The sequence below is a fragment of the Aquarana catesbeiana genome, linkage group LG10 (genome assembly GCF_042186555.1).
Source record: "Aquarana catesbeiana isolate 2022-GZ linkage group LG10, ASM4218655v1, whole genome shotgun sequence".
Lineage (NCBI taxonomy): Eukaryota > Metazoa > Chordata > Amphibia > Anura > Ranidae > Aquarana > Aquarana catesbeiana.
Window position 1 is genome coordinate 201,413,082 of NC_133333.1, and position 21,956 is coordinate 201,435,037.

At 44.0% G+C, this 21,956-nt stretch overlaps 1 protein-coding gene across 8 annotated transcripts in view; it reads right to left on the minus strand.

Annotated features, from left to right (window-relative positions):
- The window catches only part of ZBTB16 (zinc finger and BTB domain containing 16), a 206,433-nt gene that overhangs the window by 78,709 nt on the left and 105,768 nt on the right, over window positions 1-21,956 (minus strand). The gene's annotated exons all lie outside the window — the stretch shown is intronic.

The window sequence follows — 21,956 nt, forward strand, 5'->3', positions numbered from 1 at the left end:
CTAAAGAAACCTGAAGGCACCCTGATTGAAAAAGGCTGCTTTAGAATATACACATGAAAAAGATTAGTTTAAATGTAAGTAATCACGCTGTGTGCCCATTCTATGTATTCAATTTGCAGCCATTTTTATATTTATGCAGGTGGCCATATTTGGTCATAAGATCTACAGGCTCCTATCATGTCTATCTGAAAACAAGATCTAATGACATGAAACACTCATGGTGCACTTGTAGGCCAAAGATCTTCTGAGTTTAGCCTAGGCTTTAGGTCATGTGGAGCTATAGCTCTCCATTCGCAGTTCAAATTTCTAGTTGGCCAAAATTTAAGCCATGGGTGCTTCTGCTGACACCAGCCTGCAGAGCTGAACAAGAGACATCTTTACCTGTATTAGATTTGGGAGCAGCAATGATGCTTTTGTAATGGGGACATGTTACTTACTGATGTGCAACATGTGATTTTCATGAAAGGTACACTTTAGGAGCCATTCCCGTTTCCCTACAGTCACTGTAAATGTGTCGTGGCAAGGACAGTCATGGTAGATTCAGCTGCTTGCTGATTGTTACAGCAACTGCAGACTTCTCATTTATCGTTGGAATAGACGAGAGAACTGGTACTGATTTTATGCTTCAGCAGAGTACAATAAACTTCGCTGATTTGTAAGCAGAGACTACACAGATTATGTTAAAGTTAAATCTACTTTGTTTTTGCAGGTTTTGGCTCCGCTGTGGTTTTACTTTTATAGCTTTGTTACAGACTGTCCAACCCCTTGAAGTAATAACTTTGTATTGTATGAAATGCATGCTTTGGGATTAAGATAAATGCAACGTGTGTTTAAGCGTATTCTATGTGACCAGTAAGCTCCTAAAGTGGACTAAACTTGTACTAGTAACTTAATGCTAGGTCAGTCTTTCCTGTCGTGCATTTAAAAAAAAAAAAAAAAATTGGTCATGTAATCCCTGATTGGGAAATTCTCATTTTCAGCAGAGATCATATGACCAAACGCCTAGGCATTATAGGTAGGTATAAAGCCGGGTATTGTGAGCAGACCAATGAATGATCCTACATTTATCCAGCCTGCCTTTCCTCTATTCGGTGCAAACTATTGAAAAAATGAAAACCTACCCTTCACTACTGGCACACATCTCCCAATAATGATCACATGTACAAATCTGTATCTCTCTAATGAGGCTGCTCATTTGCTGCAATTAATACCATATACACTAATTTTCAGACACATGTCAAAATAGTTGGTTATGTTAACCATGCATTTCTATGGTGAATACAAATGCACCCTTTAGTTATAATTGACCATAAAGTATAAAAATGCATACAAGGAACATAGCAATTTAGTCCATTCCAGACCCCTAACTAATCTAGTAACCCCATATAGAGATATTCCAAGACAAAGTAAATAAAAAAAATGAATGGTTGGCTAAACCTATGATTTAAAGGAAACCGTAGCAGGTTGTAGCAATCTAGTCAAAAAACAATTGCTGTTGCCCAATGAAATGCGAGAGATCAGCCAAAATGTTTTTGCAACTCCTAGACAAACGCTTTTGAGAAATGGGATCATTACAAATGGCAACGTACATTAGGGGACAATTCCAGTATATATCAAATCTACAGAATAAAAAAAAATCTATTATTGAACTCATATATATGATTTGTCACCCTAAAATTGTGCGACCCATACAATGATACAAAAATGTACCCTGACTTGTTCACTTATAATTGTTTTTGCTGAAATGAATTTGAATTTTCTGAAACTGTAGAGCCCATTGCTTGTGTTGTATAGTCCTCTGGTCAACTTCTATTTTCCAAGAGCAATCAAAACATGTCCAAATCCTCAGTATTGGGTAACAGACGAGGACACGACATTTGATCTCTCAGATCGGATACTTGTAAATGACAGATTCAGATGGCATTAGGATTATCTATGGGCTATAAAAGATCAGCTGCATATCAAATCAAGGATCCATAGTCTTCTAGGCTAGGATAGAAACTTAGCCAACAGGCTTCCTTTCGTTTCCCTCTAAGTATGTGGTCACATGATATGCATACATGAAGCACACAAACATGGCTCTTTACTTAGAGAGCCTGTCACTGTCCCTATTCAGGACAGAGTTCTCTTGATTGCCCACCTTCTATCCCACTGATATAGCATGTAGAATGGAATTATCAGCAGGATAGGAGGCGGACTACCAAAATAATTTGCTGCTTTCAAGACAACTGCCTGTTTGGCTGGCTAAGGCCTTGAGTTAAAGGCTCTGCAGAAGCTCTGTCACTGCTTACACAAGGCTAATAACTGGTCTCCGCCCCATGTAATGGTGGTCAAGCATGGTGAATGGCCGCTCAGAGTCCAAGCATTGTAGGTTCACTTTAAAACCATGATCCCTCTGGATATAAAAAGCTCAGTTAAAAACGTAAAACAAATTTTGAAGAAATATTTGAAAACTCTTAAGTAAAGGACTTCCAGGTGCATCCTGTAAGTGCCGGTGATCTCACTGGACTCAATGTGGGATCCAAGATCCCAAATCTCTTCACTGTATAAGAGCACATGCTTGTGGAACTTGGGATCCTGAGCCTTTCCAGTATCCCATGAGAAGGCCCAAAGAATTCACCCCTCCTTTAGGCATACGTCCTCGAAAAAAAGTTACAAAAAATTCCTCTTTACACTAGTGGTTGAGGGGCAGTAAAACCCTACACTTGAGGTACATTTTTACCACCCCCTAGCTGCTTCCCCCCTAGTTTCAGCGGCAGCAGCTGGGGGTGTACATATACCATAGCCATGGGGGTTTTACGCATGCCAGGAATTTTACCCCTGTACTGTCGGCGAGCATTGTGCCCTCCAAATGTGACTCATTGAAGGGAATGGGGCAAATCTGCAAATGCCCCGCAACTGTGTGTAACGCTACAGTTGGTTTCAAGGGTTTAAGGCTAATTGTGAGGAGGGCACTCTGGAAAGTGAACTCAACGCAGATTGCTCTTAAGAGACCAAAGCTAGTGTGAACGAGCATAGTGTTTTTATTTGCATTCACCAGATTTGTTATACAAGGTCCACGTGAATCCTAGAACTATTGTATGTCCATCATTCAGTTGCATTAAAAAACAAAACAAAAAAAAAAAAAACAACACCATAACACGAATGAACATATTGAGCTATTCTGATAATTTAGGAAGACTGATCATATGTGCCAAATAAGATGATCAGAACAGGAGAATCATGCGATGAGTCGCTCAAACAAGTCGGAGATTCTCTCCTTTATCAGACTTGGACTGAGCAGAATAATATCCGCTGACAATATTTGATTCATGAGCCAGAACATTGATGGTGTGTTCAGACAGTGGGAAAAAAAACTCAAGTGTTAACATCTGTCTGTGTGCCAATATAAATAGTCGAATGTATGAACAATTCACTTACAATAAAAGTAATATAACCATCTAGTTGACCCAGAATGAATGACTATTTCTTTCTTTGTATGGCCACCTAAAGATAATGGATCTGTAGAATTTACGAGACCCCTAATGCACAATACAGTCCTACATTGTTTGAAGAGTGATGTTTATTGATAAGGAATTATTGATTGTTATATATTAAATAACTATTGTTGGATTATCAGGGTCTTTTATCAGTATGAAAAGTAGAGGCTCTATAGTCACCAGCTGAACGCAAAAGCTTCAACTTGTGCTCCGCATTAAGAAATATTTGGTGGCACTCGTTAAGCCCCTTCTGTTAAATAGCCATCGGCTGTAAGTTTTCCTTCGTAAATATGCAGGGGATGGATGCAAGGCTGCGTTTGTGAATATAAAACAAGCAATGATACTGTACTATTTCAGGACAGAGCAGTCCTAACCACTGGATGTTCTCAGTGCAAGAAGAGGAAACAATGCAGGATTGAACAGTCTGTGTTCTGCTCAAAAAGCACAGTGTGTACTGTACATAGCATAAAAACTCCAAACAGCCTCTAGACACAGGCTGCTTCCATCCGCCATCAAAACACTTTGTCTTGCATACAAAAATAAGACCCAGAGCTGTATGGAATACAAAATAAGCCCATTACAGTACGGGAGGGAGGAGAAGGGGGGAGAAGAGCTGCTACTTAGCAACAACGCAGAGCTTTAAACCTAGCTGCCTGTTGGGCATGCGATAAACATTAGTAGTGGAGATGCTTTTGCCATACCTAGGACTCTGGGTGGGTTAACCCCTTCTACTGCTACCTGTTGAACAGGCTGGCTTTGGCAGAAGTCTCGGTATGCCCTAAAACCTTCTGGACTGATCAAGACAGGTAAAAAAAAAAAAAAGGGAGAAGGGTTATTAATTGGCAAGATATTAGGCTAGACATATTACGTAAAGATCAAAAAATGGTGACAGAATGAATCCTTACATTTCAAAATGAAAAACTCAGCGCTGGTCGCCAATACTCACCAACATACCCTCAACCACCGTTGGGGGAAAGGTTCGCGCTGGTCAGGTACTGCGATTTCAAATTTTTCATGTAATATTTGGCCCACGCAAATCACTTAAAATTGCTCCCCCCAAACCCAACATTGACATTGGGTGCTCTTATGTCTGCCACCTGGACACAGGTACCCTTTGGAAATGTACTTGTTTTTTTTTTTAAATAACTTACCTGCTCTGTGCAATGGTTTGGCACAGCAGCTCCAATCCTCCTTTTTTAGGACCACTGCCAGCCGTTCGGGCCTCTTCCCCATGCGAAGTAGCCCCAATAGCAAGCCTCTTGCTATGGGGACACTTGCTTCTGTGAATGATATTGTCCATTCACACACAGCGCGCCTCGGCCCCACCATCCGCTCTCACCTCATTGGCTCACTGACGGTGATTGACAGCAGTTTGAGCCATTAGCTCCCGCTACTGTGAGAGCCAATTGGGGTGGGGGGGGGGGAGGGGGGAGAGATCCGGGAGAGCTGTTGCTCTCATGCACATTGCTGGATTGAGATAGGGCTTGGGTGAGTATAAAGGTATAAGGGGGGCTTGGGGGAGGAGGGGGGAGCTGCACCTAGGTTTTTTACCTTGATGCATTAAATGGTGTTTAAAAAAAACACTTCTGCCTTTAGAACCAATTTAAAGTGGTAATCTAGTCTGAAAATGAAGTCCTGCTAGATCATTTCATGGTGGCAGCCTCTAGCAAGAAGAAGAAACAATGCTGGAGACAAGTTACAGCACATACTCATTTTTTAATTATTAATGTGGAATGAATGTTCCTTGCTGAAGAACATTATTTTTATTAAGCTGTTATAGGTTAGGGTCTGCTATTCACAAATATGGATTTTGGCGTATGGAAATTTTCAGCTGCACCTATCCTTTTCTCTAGGGAAAGAGGAAAACTGTACCGAGAATAACAGCAACTGCCGATGTGAACATACTAGTTGCCTGGCTACCATGTTCATCCAGTGGGCTAGAGAAGGGGGGGGGGGGGGGAGTTTGAACTTCACTTGCACCCTTGTTCCAAGCCAGTGATTCAAAATATGAAACCAGAGACAGCCAGGAAAGTAGCATTCTCAGCAGGTGGTCTGCAAAGGCATGCTGAGTATCCCTCCTGGTGCATGTAAAACAAATAAATGTACATATAAAGGAGTTCCTATACATTGAAAAGGTGATTATAGCGGTAACACATTTACACAAAGAACAACTTCAGCCAAAAAAAACTTTTGTTGGTTTTTTGATAGTTTGGGAAAGGGTTAAAAGCTCCCTGAGTGAAGATGACAGGGTGTGCCAGACACAGCAAGTGATGGGAATTGTCCTAAAACACAATCAAAATATTAAAAAAAAAAAAAAAAAAAAAAAAAAAAGTGGATAATGTTTACAGTTTAGCCTGGTCATACACGGAGCAAATTGGTGGTTGCAAGAAAGAAATGTATTCAATTCCCCCAGCAACACAGACAGTGTTAATGCAGGGAAACCCTCCTGCTGCTCCCCCCCCCCGAGGAGAAGACAGCATTTATCGTTTATAATGGCAAGAGTATTCGGCAGGCTGGTTGTACCCAAGTTGATCAATCGACTTGGTACATTCAGCCTGCCCATTAACGGTTAGACTCTCGAGATTCCAACCGTGTATGTTCGGCCTTATAGATTAGGTCTTTGTGGCTGTTCGAGTTTCTCAAAGATTCTTAATTTCTCCAAAACCGGTTAGTGAATAAAGAAAATATTACAGTATTTCCAAATCTTGGACAATTGCAGCTTACCAATTAGCTGTGGTGGCTGCATCAGTTTTCTTTCCATTGACTTTTTTGCTTTCTGTTTTCACCTGGTGATCTATCTGGTCAGTAACACACCTCCACTTGCATTTTGTAACAAGGCATCTTTTTTTGTACAATTCTCCTTTAAGGGGGCATGTCAGGGGGGTGTGTCCTATGCCTACATACTTTTGCTGATAGGTGTCCCTCATTCCCATCTCACAAAGTTGGGAGGTATGCTACCGGCACACATCCCCCAATAACGATCACATGAATGACCCTATCACAAATCAGTATCTCTCTAATGAGGCTGCTCATTTGCTGCAATTATTAACACCATATACACCAATTTTCAGACACTTCAAACTATTTGGTTATGTTAAACATGCATTTCTATTACAAATGTACTCTTTAGTTATAAATCGACCATAAGTATATATTTGCATACAAGGAACATAGCAATATAGTCCATTCCAGACTCCTTTCTTACTAATCTAGTCACCCTATATAGAGATATTCCAAGACAAAGTAAATTTTAAAAAAATGAATGGCTGGCCAAACCTACGATTTAAAGGAAACCGTAGCAGGTTGTATCAATCTAGTCAAACAATTGCTGTTGCCCAATTTAATGCAAGAGATCAGCCAAAATGTTTTTTGCAACTCCTAGACCAGTGGTTCTCAACCCTTCTATTGCCATGACCCCTTGATAAAAATTCCCAAGTTGTGGGGACCCCTAACGGTAAAATTATTTTCGTAGCGTGGGTTGTCAGCACCCAAGGCAAGATAAGTAATATGCGCCCCTAACCCACGGACATTTAGCGCTCCCTGAGTCCCTTCCACTCGTACACTATTAAAACCCCTCATGGTACATTTTAGGATGTACCACTCTTTGTTCTCCTTTCTTTCCCCTTTATCTCTCTATCCTAATTTCTTTTTTTCCCCATCCTCTCTCTAGCCGTCTTTCTTGTTCTCTCTTATTCTTTGTCTCCTTTTTTCTTTGTTCCTCCCCCTCTTTTCCTCTCCCTTCCATGTATTCTCTATTTGTATTCCTTCTCTTACTCCTTGTGGGGGAAATGGGATGAGTGGCAGTGCTGGCGTGGAGATGGGATGAGTGGCAGTGCTGGCGTGGAGATGGGATGAGTGGCAGTGCTGGCGTGGAGTTGGGATGAGTGGCAGTGCTGGCGTGGAGATGGGATGAGTGGCAGTGCTGGCGTGGAGTTGGGATGAGTGGCAGTGCTGGCGTGGAGTTGGGATGAGTGGCAGTGCTGGCGTGGAGTTGGGATGAGTGGCAGTGCTGGCGTGGAGATGGGATGAGTGGCAGTGCTGGCGTGGAGTTGGGATGGGATCAGTGGCAATGCTGGGGGGAGTTCTGATCAGCCAACATAGGTGCTCTTGATCAAGGTCATCTGCTGATCTGAAAACTGTAGTGGGGACTTTTAATGGCAACTCTAATCACAGGCAGTGTTACTCACTGTGTCTCCGACTTTGTGGTGTCTCGCAGGAGTGACACCTATGCCGAAATCAGGAGATGGGGTCTCCTCCAGCCCCTCCCACTTCACATTCCTCACCAGTCAGCTGACCTCTAATCTCTAGGCCATGAACTGAATGGGCGGCTGCGGGCTCCAGGGACAGCCCAGCTGGGCGGCCGCTAAAAGGCTGGGAGAGCAGTGCAGGATTCAGGAACAGCCAAGGATTTGGTGACCCCTGGCAAATCGTCATTCGACTCCCAGGTTGAGAACCACTGTCCTAGACAATTGCTTTTGAGAAATGGGATAATTACAAATGGCAATGTACATTAGGGGACAATTCCAGTATAAACCAAATCTACAGAATAAAAAAAAAAAAAAGATTATTGAAATCATATATACAATTGGTCATCCTAAAATTGTGCGACTCATACAATGATACAAAAATGTACAACACATTTTGTAATAAAGCATCTGTTGCGGAAGAGCAAGTAGTTTTCTTTATCCAGCATGGCCCCCGAGAAGTAAACACGTCTTGGCACATTGGGGGCGATTTACTAAAACATTAGAGTGCAAAATCTGGTGCAGCTCTGCATGGTAGCCAATCAGCTTCCAACTTCAGCTTGTTAGAATTGGCAAAAAAAAAAAAAAAAAATGTAAAAAAATGGCAGTCGATTAGTTTCTATGCACAGCTGCGCCAGATTCTGCACCCCCAGTGTTAGTAAATCAACGCCAGTGTATGTTAAAGAAAATCCAAAAGGGAGTAAAGTGTGTAAACTGCCATGCTGGCCCTTATTTGAAAGGTTTGGCTTTCTGATGTTCAGACAGTAAAATCAGAATAAAGGATTGGTTTATAAAAATATGGTTTCAGCAACTTAAAGCGGACCTTCAGTCATTTTTTTTCAACTTTCCATCTATTAAATCTTCTGTCCTTGTTGTTTTAACTTTGGATAGTAAAACATTAAAAACAAAAATGTAAATGTAAAAAAATATGCAAAGTGGTTGCAGGGAAGCTTCAGAATGGCAAAGATGTTTTTATTACAAATTATGTGAGCAGACTGCAGTTCCTCTTTAAAGAGCTGAAGCTGTTGGATGAGCATGACTACTAGGCAATTAGCAGATTGTGAAAGGGAGCTTGCAAATGCATAGCACCAGGTATCCTTCATAGAGTAATTCCAGGCTCCCTAAAAATGCATCCACTGCAGCCAGAAACTAGCGATCACCTAACCGGGGCACTGAAAATGTTTCATCAATCACATTAAAGCGGAGTTCCAAGCATTTTATTAACTTCCTACACCCCATCCCCCCCCCCCCCCCCCCACGTTTGTGATAATTTCTTGTAATTTTTTTGGGTAAGCTTTTCCCGCAGTGGAAATACATTTGTTGTAATCCTCTGCTTCCGCAGTACCTCGCTGAGGCGAGTCATGTAATGTCTGGCCACACATTGGTGCCTGGAATATGATGGTCATAAATCCCAGGAGTCAATGCGCTACCACCGCTTATAGCATTGCTATGTTTAAGCGTGCAATCGGGAGGTGAATGCTGGGTAGCCAGCGGCACCATATCCCAGAAGGACATACCAGTGGGCTTCAGCTGCCCACACAAGATGGGAACACGCTCGGGAGAGGCTGCAAAGTAAGTTTTTAAAATTAAAAAAACCTACATTACGTAATAATGCCACTTGATATAGGATTAACGTCGATTTTTGCCAGCACACCAAGGATCGGCGTCCAAACGGGTAGTTTATTGCATGATCACAACACAAGAAAGGTGCAAAGTTTTGGTGTCACACAGGACTCCTTCGTCAGGCATGTGATGAAGGGGTCCTGTGTGACTCCGAAACGTTGCACCTTTCTTGTGTTGTGATCATGCAATAAACTACCCGTTTGGACGCCACTTTGTGCCTATCCCTGGTGTGCTGGCAAATATCTATGTTGTGACATGAACCAGTACCCAGCTGGTTGTTGCTGCAGCACCCAAACCTTGAGAGCTTATACCAGGAACGTGTGCAACGGGAATATGAAGTATTACTTGATATAGGATTAGGTGCAAACATGGGGGGTGGTTAAAAAACAAAAACAAACAAACAAAAAAACAAACAAAAAACCAAAACGCTGGAACTCAGCTTTAAGAAAACTCTTCTGTTGGGGTTCTCAGGTCTCAAAAAAGGTAGGGGGTGTAAATAGTACAGTACAAAAATGCTAGAATTAAAATCGATTGCGTAGTCATTGGGTAGACTGTACTCCCTTGTATGCATCTCAAGGTTTCATTTCCCACTTTTGATTGGAGTGTCCCTTTAACAATGAACAGCTGATCATCAGCACATACAGGACCCCTGTATCTCTTATGAAATCTACATATGAATACTGAATGTCACAAAAAGCATCCGGCTTCACTAGTGCTGAATTGCAAATTTCAGCACAATGCGAGTTTAACAATGACTCGGAGCTGGAGTTGACCACAGTTTGCTGAACCTCAACTATGCCATAAAGTAGGGTTAAAAAGTAAAAAAAATATATATAGAAAGAGAACGAGAACAAAAAAAACAAACAAAAAACAAACAGAGACCGAATAAGAAAAGCAACAGCAAGACCAACACCCCCTCGCCCTTATTTTTTCCCCACTTATAAGACCTTGATGTGTGCAGTTAAAAATACAAAGTTTGCAGCCCATTGAAGATCAATAGTCACTACAAATACAAGAGACAGGGCAATAACAAAGACAGGGAGACTGAGAAGGACAAGTCTAGCATAGAAGAACAGAAAATAAACAGGTAGCGGTGGTGAGGTGCCGAGACCCCCCAGTCCAGCTTCCCCCCCACCTTTCAGCAGGTTAAAATCATTGCCCCCCTGTTTTAGTTTATGAAATATGTCTTCTACGAGATCTGCCAAAACAGGAGCTCAAACCACACCGAGCCTCACTCCGGCTGTCAGGGCACAGATAAAATAAAAAGGCAGAGAGGAGGAAGGGAGGGGGGGGGGATGTATTTTTCATCAGGCGGTGTATAATTTATAAACAGCATTAAATAGTTTGCGCTGTCACCCCCTCCTCCTCCAGAGAGTCCCTCCTCTGTATCAGGGTTGGACAGCACTCAAGCCTGCATTAATTTCGTCTCTGGGTACAGTGTGTTCTTGGATTCACATCTGCGAGTGATCATAAACGCTGTGGAATGCTGGCAGAACATCGAGACCTGCCAGCGCGCCCATGACATCACTCTGGGAAAAGGCTGGGGGTGCCGGCTGAGGGCCAGGCACTGGCCTAGGGCTGTGTACAAACACCAAGCACTTCCATCAACATTTATCCTCTGTATAAAACTATACACATACCCAATGGTATAGATTTATTTACACGCGTAATAGACGCTGGCTGGGATTGAGGTTACAGAAACATTGCTGGACACATTGATAAAAAAGTCAGGACAAATGACAACAGATTGCGGACCTACAAATATCCCTTCTATAAAAGCAGCCTGATTACACCTCTACTGGTAGTGTCTATAATATTAACCACTTGCTTACTGGGCACCTAAACCCCCCCTCCTGCCCAGACCAATTTTCAGCTTAGTCACACTTTGAATGACAATTGCGCGGTCATACAATACTGTACCCAAATTAAATTTTTACCATTTTTTTCCCACAAATAGAGCTTACTTTTGATGGTATTTGGTCACCTCTGGGGTTTTCATTTTTTGTTAAAAAAAAAAATGAAAAAAGCCTGAACATTTTAAATACAAATACAAAACAGTTTTAAATTTTGTTATAAAATTTTGCAAACAGTTAATTTTTCTCCTTCATTGATGTATGCTGATGAGGTGGCACTGATGAGGCAGTCAGCGTGAGGAGAAAAAAAAAAACGATTACCGATCTTCTGTTTACATCACGTGATCAGCTGTCATTGACTGACAGCTGATCACGTGGTAAAGGGCTGGCCCCTTACTCCGATCTGTGATCACCCGAATCTCACTGACTCGATGATCACAGGGCGCGTGCAAAGGGGAGCACGTCTATTGACGGCCTCCCGGTTATGTAGGTCCATGCTGTAGCCATCATTCGGCTATAGCGCGGGCAGGAACAGGTTAATATAATTTACTTTATTATGGGGTTAGGGGGTATTATGGGATGCCCACTTGACTTCCAAGCAAACTTCAGGGACACTCCTATACACCTCTCTGCTTCCTCCAGCTCTCAATTGCAGAACTCCAGCTGTGTCATCTTGTTGCAATTTTAGTGGCAAAGGCCCATTACAGGCAGGTACTTGCAGCCCCAATACTTGAAAATAGGGTGAAACAGCTCTTCCTCACTGTGATCACTCATCCCAGCACCACCTCTTCAGGCACTGCCAGCCCATCTGGCCGTAGCTGCCCCTTTCAATAGCCCTCCTAGCTAACTTCTCCACAGTCCCCCCAGACTGACACCCAAACTCCACAGTCCCCCCAGACTGACACCCAAACTCCACAGTCCCCCCAGACTGACACCCAAACTCCACAGTCCCCCCAGACTGACACCCAAACTCCACAGTCCCCCCAGACTGACACCCAAACTCCACAGTCCCCCCAGACTGACACCCAAACTCCACAGTCCCCCCAGACTGACACCCAAACTCCACAGTCCCCCCCGACTGACACCCAAACTCCACAGTCCCCCCCAGACTGACACCCAAACTCCACAGTCCCCCCAGACTGACACCCAAACTCCACAGTCCCCCCAGACTGACACCCAAACTCCACAGTCCCCCCAGACTGACACCCAAACTCCACAGTCCCCCCCAGACTGACACCCAAACTCCACAGTCCCCCCCAGACTGACACCCAAACTCCACAGTCCCCCCAGACTGACACCCAAACTCCACAGTCCCCCCCAGACTGACACCCAAACTCCACAGTCCCCCCCAGACTGACACCCAAACTCCACAGTCCCCCCCAGACTGACACCCAAACTCCACAGTCCCCCCCAGACTGACACCCAAACTCCACAGTCCCCCCCAGACTGACACCCAAACTCCACAGTCCCCCCCAGATTGACACCCAAACTCCACAGTCCCCCCCAGACTGACACCCAAACTCCACAGTCCCCCCCCAGACTGACACCCAACTCCACAGTCCCCCCCAGACTGACACCCAACTCCACAGTCCCCCCCCAGACTGACACCCAACTCCACAGTCCCCCCCCAGACTGACACCCAACTCCACAGTCCCCCCAGACTGACACCCAACTCCACAGTCCTCCCAGACTGACACCCAAACTCCACAGTCCCCCCAGACTGACACCCAACTCCACAGTCCTCCCAGACTGACACCCAACTCCACAGTCCTCCCAGACTGACACCCAACTCCACAGTCCTCCCAGACTGACACCCAACTCCACAGTCCTCCCAGACTGACACCCACTCCAATGGCTCCCGCTGCTGCCCACTTATCCAGTGAAGGAGAGTCCTGAAGAGCCACTCGCATGCACATCGCTGGATCAAGTTAGGGCTCAGGTAAGTATAGGGCTCTGGGGGAGCTGCTTGCAGAAGGTTTTTTACCTTAAAGAATAGAATGCATTTAGAACCACTTTAAGGAACATATCTCATGCATACCCTACCTTGGCATCCTGGGTCTTTTAGCGCTTTAGAAGCAGGTTCCCTAAGAGTCAACATATGTGCACCACCTGGCTGCTTACCAAGTTTATCCAACTCATGCTCACTGGCACAGATGACATTTGCCATTACCATACAACAGACTTTAGCAGCCTAAAGAAGGGCTCAACTGCATGCCATACTTACGGTCTTCCTGTCACTTTCGGTCAATGCAGACATTGTAAGTTGCAGAATAAAGTATATATTTTTTTACAATAATAATATACAACACTGACACATACGGTATAATTTGATTGTTTTATGTAACTTGCTACACGTTTTTTAGTAATTGATTGCTCTGATTGGGTGTGCTTTGAGTAGTAATACATGTAATCTGGACTAATTTATAAACCACTGTCTGCAATAAAATCTCTTGAAAGCAGTCATCTGATATTAAATTGAAATTAACTGAATGTTGTTTTAGTCATTGTCAACAATATGGCCAACAAAACTTCTGCGATAAAAACCCACCATAAAGTAACTAATCCCTTCCCTCCTCCTGGTCGGGCAGTAGAGACCGTATTCTTTTTCCTGTTATCTCAGCCTGGCAAGGAAGTAGCTAAAACTCATCCAACGTGGTCTTGTGAGAGGTTAGAGCGCAATACACAAAAAATGTACATGTTGTGTCATTCCACGCATACAGGAATATAATGTACCCAGCACTGTGCTGGAATGACACTGACAATCAGGACTTTATGCTAGGGAGTACATGGGTGCCAAGGAAGTGTAACAGTGAACAGAGTGTGTGGTCAAAAGCAACAGCAAGGAGGAGGAGGTGGAGGAGCTGGGTTTGGAAGAACACACACAACTCCTTGTCATTTGCTTACTTCTGAGCTGATCAACTCACTCCTGTCTCTTAGATACAAATTGTTATTTTGGCCATGGATGAGCAGCCATCTCACTGCAAACAAGGGCAACAAGTCATACCACTGCCCTCAAAACACATCTGTGTACTGCCATGACCCAATAGAAGCGTGCTAGCAGTGTATGTACAATGGGCTCCTCATCACCCCCCTAGGGAGGCCCTACATGACCCCAATTATTGCAAGAGAAGCTTAAGCTGGGTGCATCACCTGCATGGACGGGGCTGCACACAGTCACCCTTAGAGCACATTAGGGTCAAATTGAATTGGCAGTGCCACAAATTTATAATGCCACAGATCTATAAAACAAAAGCTGCCGATTGGTTTTCAAACTACTTAAAGGCACAAACTGAAGGCTAACTTTAGTGGGAAGTCTTCACATTTTAATGGTAAATAACCTTGCTTTGTGCACTAGTGTGCAGTCATGTTGGAGCAGGAAGGGCCATCCCCAAACTGTCCCCACAAAGTTGGGAGCATGAAATTGTCCAAAGTGTCTTGGTATGCTGACGCCTTAAGAGCTCTTCACAGAAACTAAGGGGCCAATCCCAACCCCTGAAAAACCAACCCCACACCATACTTGGAGGAACTTGACTGGCCTGCACAGAGTCCTGACCTCAACCTGATAGAACACCTTTGGGATGAATTTGAGCGGCAACTGTGAACCAAGCCTTCTTGTCCAACATCAGTGGCTAACCTCACAAATGCACTTCTGGAATAATGGTCAAACATTCCCATAAACACACTTAAACTCTTCTGGGAAGGCTGTCCACAAGGTTTAGAAGTGGTTATAGCTGCAAAGGTTGGGCCAATTCAATATTGAACCCTACGGACTAAGACGCCATTAAAGTTCATGTGTGTGTAAAGGCAGGCATTCCCCATAATTAAGATCTGAGGGGCGGAGTTAAACATGTTGGGGGTGTGGCCTGGCAGGAGCCTAGGCTGAGGTTGCCACACACCATTACGAGCGGGCTTGCTTTGATGTGCAGCTTAGGATAGCCAAACGCCTACACAGGCGTCTCAATACTTTTGGTAATATATAGTGTGAGTAGCTATCTGTACTTTAAGACAGGGGTTTGCATGAATCACTTCTCCCTTCCCCTTTGTCATCCAACTCTTACCCACCCACTTTCTCAGTATCTGACTTGTTTAGGGAAACCTCTCGGCTCTTCCTGGGTTCTCACCTAGGCAAAATGGATGTATTCCGTAGTGCATCTTAGGAGTTCTAAGGGTACTCTACTGCACATTCAGGAGGCCGTCTTTCCAATTCTTGCCGGCTGCAAGAACTCAGAAGATACAGCCAAAGACATCAGAGAAGAAGATGGTGACATAGCAACAATGTTTTCAGGCTTCCCATTATTTTGCACAGGTGATCTGATCAGTTTCATTGCCTTCGTAATTACCACAGCCATTTCATCTGAGGGAAATCCTGAAAACATGACCTGTTGGGGGTACTTGAAGACTAGAGTTGAGAAACGTTGCTCTACAGAACGCTACTGGATCTTTGGCGTGCCAGTATGCCTTTTGTGACTACGGAAAGGGGTGGAGGACAGGGAAAGGGGTGGAGGACAGGGAAAGGGGTGGAGGACAGGGAAAGGGGTGGAGGACAGGGAAAGGGGTGGAGGACAGGGAAAGGGGTGGAGGACAGGGAAAGGGGTGGAGGACAGGGAAAGGGGTGGAGGACAGGGAAAGGGGTGGAGGACAGGGAAAGGGGTGGAGGACAGGGAAAGGGGTGGAGGACAGGGAAAGGGGTGGAGGACAGGGAAAGGGGTGGAGGACAGGGAAAGGGGTGGAGGACAGGGAAAGGGGTGGAGGACAGGGAAAGGGGTGGAGGACAGGGAAAGGGGTGGAGGACAGGGAAAGGGGTGGAGGACAGGGAAAGGGGTGGAGGACAGGGAAAGGGGTGGAGGACAGGGAAAGGGGTGGAGGACAGGGAAAGGGGTGGAGGACAGGGAAAGGGGTGGAGGACAGGGAAAGGGGTGGAGGACAGGGAAAGGGGTGGAGGACAGGGAAAGGGGTGGAGGACAGGGAAAGGGGTGGAGGACAGGGAAAGGGGTGGAGTTCCTCTTTAATCTAGAAATCTCAATATAGAACAGTAACAACTTGGAATTTTAAGTAATATATGAAAGTTACATCAAAATGTATTATTTCAGTGTTTACTTTTAAGTACCGTATTTAAATGTGAGCACAGCAGAAATACACTGAAAACTTTCCCTTCAATACATATTGATACAATTTCTCTATACTGAGCCAAAACTTGCTGAAAACAGTGATTTTTTAATGTGAATGTCAAAATATTCATGGTTAAAAATAAGCCAAGTTAGAGAGACACAGAGGGATAGTTTTTCTCCATGGTGCTTCAATGTAAATTCGTATGCATCTGCAGCAGGGAAGTGCAAGCCTGTGTTGTGTTGTGCAACCGAGAACAGAATGGACACTTTAATCTGTGCCCTGGTTATGCACTCGCTGCTCCACCCCCTGGTTACATTAGAGCAGGGAAGAAAATAGAGAAAGCATGTATCTGTAATCTCACATGATGATACACTTGGCTCAGAGCACTGTACATACTGTACCAGAGCTCTGGCGGAATCCCAGGGCAGGCACTCTGCCAGCTGCACAATAACAAACCCAAACCACCAACGTAAAAACAAAACAAAAAAAAAAAAGGAACAAGAAATACTAAAAAAAAAAAAAAAAAAGAGAAAGCTGTCTGCAGAAAAAGAGTGCAAGGAAAGAAATAAAGCAAGACAAAACTGATAGAACAAAAAAGGGTAAGCCACAACAGAACATAAAAATAATAAAAAAAAAAAAAAAGTACATTTGTACAAAAACAACAACATTTAAGCACTTTGTAATGTGTAACATTACTCTTCGGAAAGTGATTTGACTGTGTATTGCAGGGATATGCAATTAGCGGACCTCCAGCTGTTGCAGAACTACAAGTCCCATGAGGCATAGCAAGACTCTGACAGCCACAAGCATGACACCCAGAGGCAGAGGCATGATGGGACTTGTAGTTTTGCAACAGCTGGAGGTCCGCTAATTGCATATCCCTGGTGTATTGTTTTCTGGTTCTTGATAAACTTTTTTTTTTTATCAGAAATAAAAAACACCAAGAAATTGACCATAGCGCAATCTAAACAGCGGCAAAAATGTTTTGTTCGATACAAACACTATTTGATAAAGCTGTGATAAACTTGATTTTTTTTTTTTTATCACTGAATCTCGGTGACTGCCATAATTGTATTTTTTTCAGCCTGTTGGTAATTTTGAAATAGTTTTGGAACACGGTAGACATGTTTATGTCTGCATCAGATTTTTGAGGCGTCCCGCATGCCTCTGAATTAATAGGAAGCACAATATCTAAGATTCTCCTTGGAAAGAAGAAATAAAAAAGTAAAGGACACAGTCGAGTATTCAGCACCAATTCTTAGTTACGAGTTCATAAATAGCTGCAGTGTTGCATTTCTAAATATTCAGATCACTGCAAAGTATAAAAACAAAAAATAATGAGATTTGTGGATATGCTGCGCTCTATGAAAATACTTATTGTTTTATGGGCTACCACATACCTCAGCTGACCCCTATCCTATGAAACTGACCAATGGATTATTGATCAGGTTGGACTTGTCCGCTAGTAACCCATTACCCTTTTGCCCTGTATGGGTGGAATCCACTGCACACAAAGACATGCCCCCAACATAACTATGGATGTCTAAGGGGGGGGGGGGCAAATTTTAATTCTGCAGATGTTTGTGAACATCAAACTATAATCTACTGTCTGTGGACAGATTCAAATTTTGTTGAAGGTTTGTGGAGGTTCTCAGCCATGTGGGAGATGGTCAAAAAGTTTTTAACAGTGCATATAGCGGACTAATAAATTGGTGTCCAATGACAATCATATGGAGCATATTTTATAATATGTGTGTGTAAACGGTTATGCTAACATTTATATGCACCCAGCATAACTGTACTTTGTTGTCTGCTGCCTAAAGTGACTGTAAAGTCTTTTTTCCTATAAAAATAACAAAACGTGTCATACTTACCTTCTCTGTGCAGTGGATTTGCACAGAACAGCCCAGATGCTCCTCTTCTCCAGTCCCTCTTCTGTGATCCTGGACCCTCCCTCTTGTTCAGTGACCCCACAGCAAGCAGCTTGCTATAGGGGGAACCCGAGCCGAGCCACGGCTCCCTGTGTCCATTTAGACACAGAACCCAGACCCAGCCCCTCTGCCACCTGATTGGTTACCTGACTTTGATTGACAGCAGCGACAGCCAATGGCGCCGCTGCTGTGTCTCAGCCAATCAGGAGAATGAATCTCAGACAGATGAGACACTCATAGACATTATTGGACAGAGAGGGACCTCATGTAAGTGTTAGGAGGGCTGAGGGGGGCTGCTGCACACAGAAGGCTTTTTATTTTAATGCATCAAGACAAAAAAACCTTCTGCCTTTACAACCCCTTTAAGGCTGACATGCAATTATCAACATTTACAAGGAAGATGTGGAGGTTTACATATCAGCCCTGGATAGCCTTCTGCATCCCAGCAGCCACCGACCCTTAATGGCAGGGTTTGCCAGAGTCCTAGCAACAAGAGGTTGCCTGCATTCTAGCAACCAAGGACACTTGGTGGATGGAGCCTATTGCCGATTAAGGCCTGTTTCACATTGACTTTAGCTTGTACAAGACAAGTATTGATGAAGCATTTTCAGAGCAACAGAGCTTGCTTAAAGTACCATTCAGCTCCAGTTTGTGAATGCTGAACACAGATCCTAATGGGAGTGTTGATTGCTGCTTTAAAATAGTTGCTAGCAGGCTTTAGAACGTTTTGATGCTTGTTGAAAGCCTGCCAGTAACTTGCTTAAAGTGGCAATCAGCATTCCCATTAGGTTCTGTGTTCAACATTTACAAACTGGAGTTGAGTGGTACTTTAAAAGCGTCAAAGCTTGCTGAAAGCTCAGCAAATGCCTGGTCAAAGCTTGCTGTTCACACTGCTCTTATACAAACTGAAGAGTGTTTGAAACAGGACTAAACATTGTTGATATTCACTGGTCAGCTACGAACAGCAGCAGCGATGTATGGGGTACATTTGCGCAGTAAGCATGTAAACATCAGCACAAATGTTACGTGTGGACAGTGTATGAACAAGATTTGCTGCCAGAAAGACCCCGTGTACATGGGGCTCAACAAGCAAATCTTGATTTTGGCCGACAGTGCCGACATATGCCCCATATGATTTGTGGGGCATCCTCAAAGATCAATCAGGACCTAAAGAGGAGCTCCATTCGTTTGTGTTTAATAAAAGTCAACAGCTACAATTTTTGAAGTTGCCGACTTTTAATAAACACAAACTCGCCTGTCCCAGGATCCAGAGGTGAGATCACCCGAGCCGTCCCTTCTCTTCATCTGCTTGTGGCTTCAAAGCCGGGTGCCCACCCACTGCACATTGCTCTGCACCTCCTGAATGGTCCCGGCAGTCTTCTGGGACCTGTGACATGTTACAGAGGACTGCAGGAAGGGAGGGGGGGAGTGGAGAATGTCTGCTCAGGTCCCCTAGGCGACTTGAGCAGGAACCTGTCAAAACTAGGTACCCACTCCCCAAAAAAATGGTATGTCAAATGTGGCAGAGGAGGAGTACTTAAAGCAGAACTCCACCCAAAAGGGGAAGTTCTGCTTTAAGGGTGGAACAGACCAGCTCCAGCCATTTCTTGGCAAAAAATTATAGATTTGTATAACAGCCCAGGGCTCTTGGGACACTCATGATCTTGTGCAAAGGTACAGGAAGGCCTCCTCCTAAATTTTGAGGCCACTTCAAGTACTTGTACTTAAAATGATCAGAAAACCAAAATCATTTGAAACCTTCTAGAAAAAAAAAAAAAAAAAGAACCAAGAAGAGAAATGTAGACGATTGATGGCACAGAGTAAAAAGGCCAGGTGGTCAACGGAGTCTGCACCTTCGTTTTTCTAAATTAAAAAAAAAAAAAAAAAAAAAGGGGGTAGGCATTAAACCCAAAAAAGCAAGCAATTATATTGCAGCTTACCAATTCTTAGGAGGTAATTGCTGCATTTGTTTTCTATTTTTAGGCTTACTTTCTTTTATATTCACCTGGTTATTCTGCTAGCAAGTCAGTATATCAACAGAACAAGCTCTCCTGCAAATGTAGCTGTTTGAGTGTTGAGACAAACCATTTACCACGGATACATCTAAAAATTCCCTCCCCCAGATTACTAATGCTGCTGTTCAAGGGTGCCCCCTGTGCATCGAAGAATTGTTAAAGAGGAAGTAAACTTCCTCTGTTAACATTTACCTACAGGTAAGCTTTAGGGTGGTTTACCTATAGGGTAGTGTAAATATCTCCCAAACGTGCACCATTTAGGAAATATTTACTTTACATGCAGCCAGTGACATCACTGGCACATGCACTCTGAAGGAACGGCCACAGGTGTTGTCCTAACCCTGTGCCATGAACGGCGGCTCCCGCGTGCATGTGTGAGAGTGATGTCATTGCAGCTCCGTCCAATCAGAGCCAGAACCCGCAAACCCAGAAGCAAGACGGGTAAAAATAAAAGCGGCTGCAGCGATGACATCGCAGCTCTGGAACAGCTTCGTTTAAGGCAAGTTTCACAAAATGCTCTAGTATGCAATGCATACTAGCACATTATGACTTACCATGCAGGAAGAAAAAAAAAAAAAAAAAAAAATGTCCAGCGATATACAACCACTTTAAGCTGCAATACTTTATATTCCATTTTGGGTTTAGGGTTTAATAATGCTTTAAATTTAATATACACCACTGTGTATCCCAAGCATGTTTGAATCCACTTACTACCTCTGCCGGAAGTATGTTCCAAGCATCCACTACCATCTTGGTAGCCAAATACTTTCTATGGTTAGTTTTTAATTATCCTCCTATTATTTTGAGGACAAGGAAAATATTGGCCTTCTAAACCCTATTTACACCCTTAATTCTTTGAAAGTTTCAATTAGGAATGGGCTTGGGCGTGTTCAGGATCCCACCTACCCGATCCCGCCAGGACGCCGACACAGCAAACCGCTAATTACAGGCAGCGAGACATTTCCCAAGCCACAGCCGTACAGATCGGGAAATGTCTCAACTGCCTGTGATTAGTGGTGTGTCGTGTCGGCTTCCTGGCGGGATCCCAAATACGCCCATCGCTAGTTTCAATCATGCCCCTCTCTACCTTCCATCCTCAAACCTATATACACACACACCATATTGTCAAAAGTGTTGGGACACCTGCCTTTACATGCACATGAACTTTAAAGTGGTTGTAAACCCTTACAAACCACTTTTTACTATAGGTAAGCCTTATTATAGGCTTACCTGTAGCTACCAGGGATATCTCCTAAACCTGCACAGTTTAGATATCCCCTGTATCAGCATGTGCCAGCGTCATCGGCACTGAAGCGAAGGCTCGTTCATGCTGTTGCTTCTGCTGACGTGCCGTTACCGGCGGCTCCCACGCGCATGAGTTACGTCTTTGCGGCTCCGGCCATACACGTCGCCGGAGCCCGCGATACTCGGAATAGCTCCAGGAGACACGTCGCTGGGCAGAGCAGTGTGCTGGGACCGCTGTGGGGGCTATGCATACTAGCTCATTATGCCTGTGTCTTGCAGGGGTTTTTTTTAGTGGGTTTACAACCACTTTAATGGCATCCCAGTCTTAGTCTGTAAGGGTTCAATGTTGAGTAGGCCCCACCCATGCAGCTATAACAGCTTCAACTCTTCTGGGAAGGTTGTCCACAAGGTTTAGGAGTGTTTATGGGAACGTTTGACCATTCTTCCAGACGCAAAT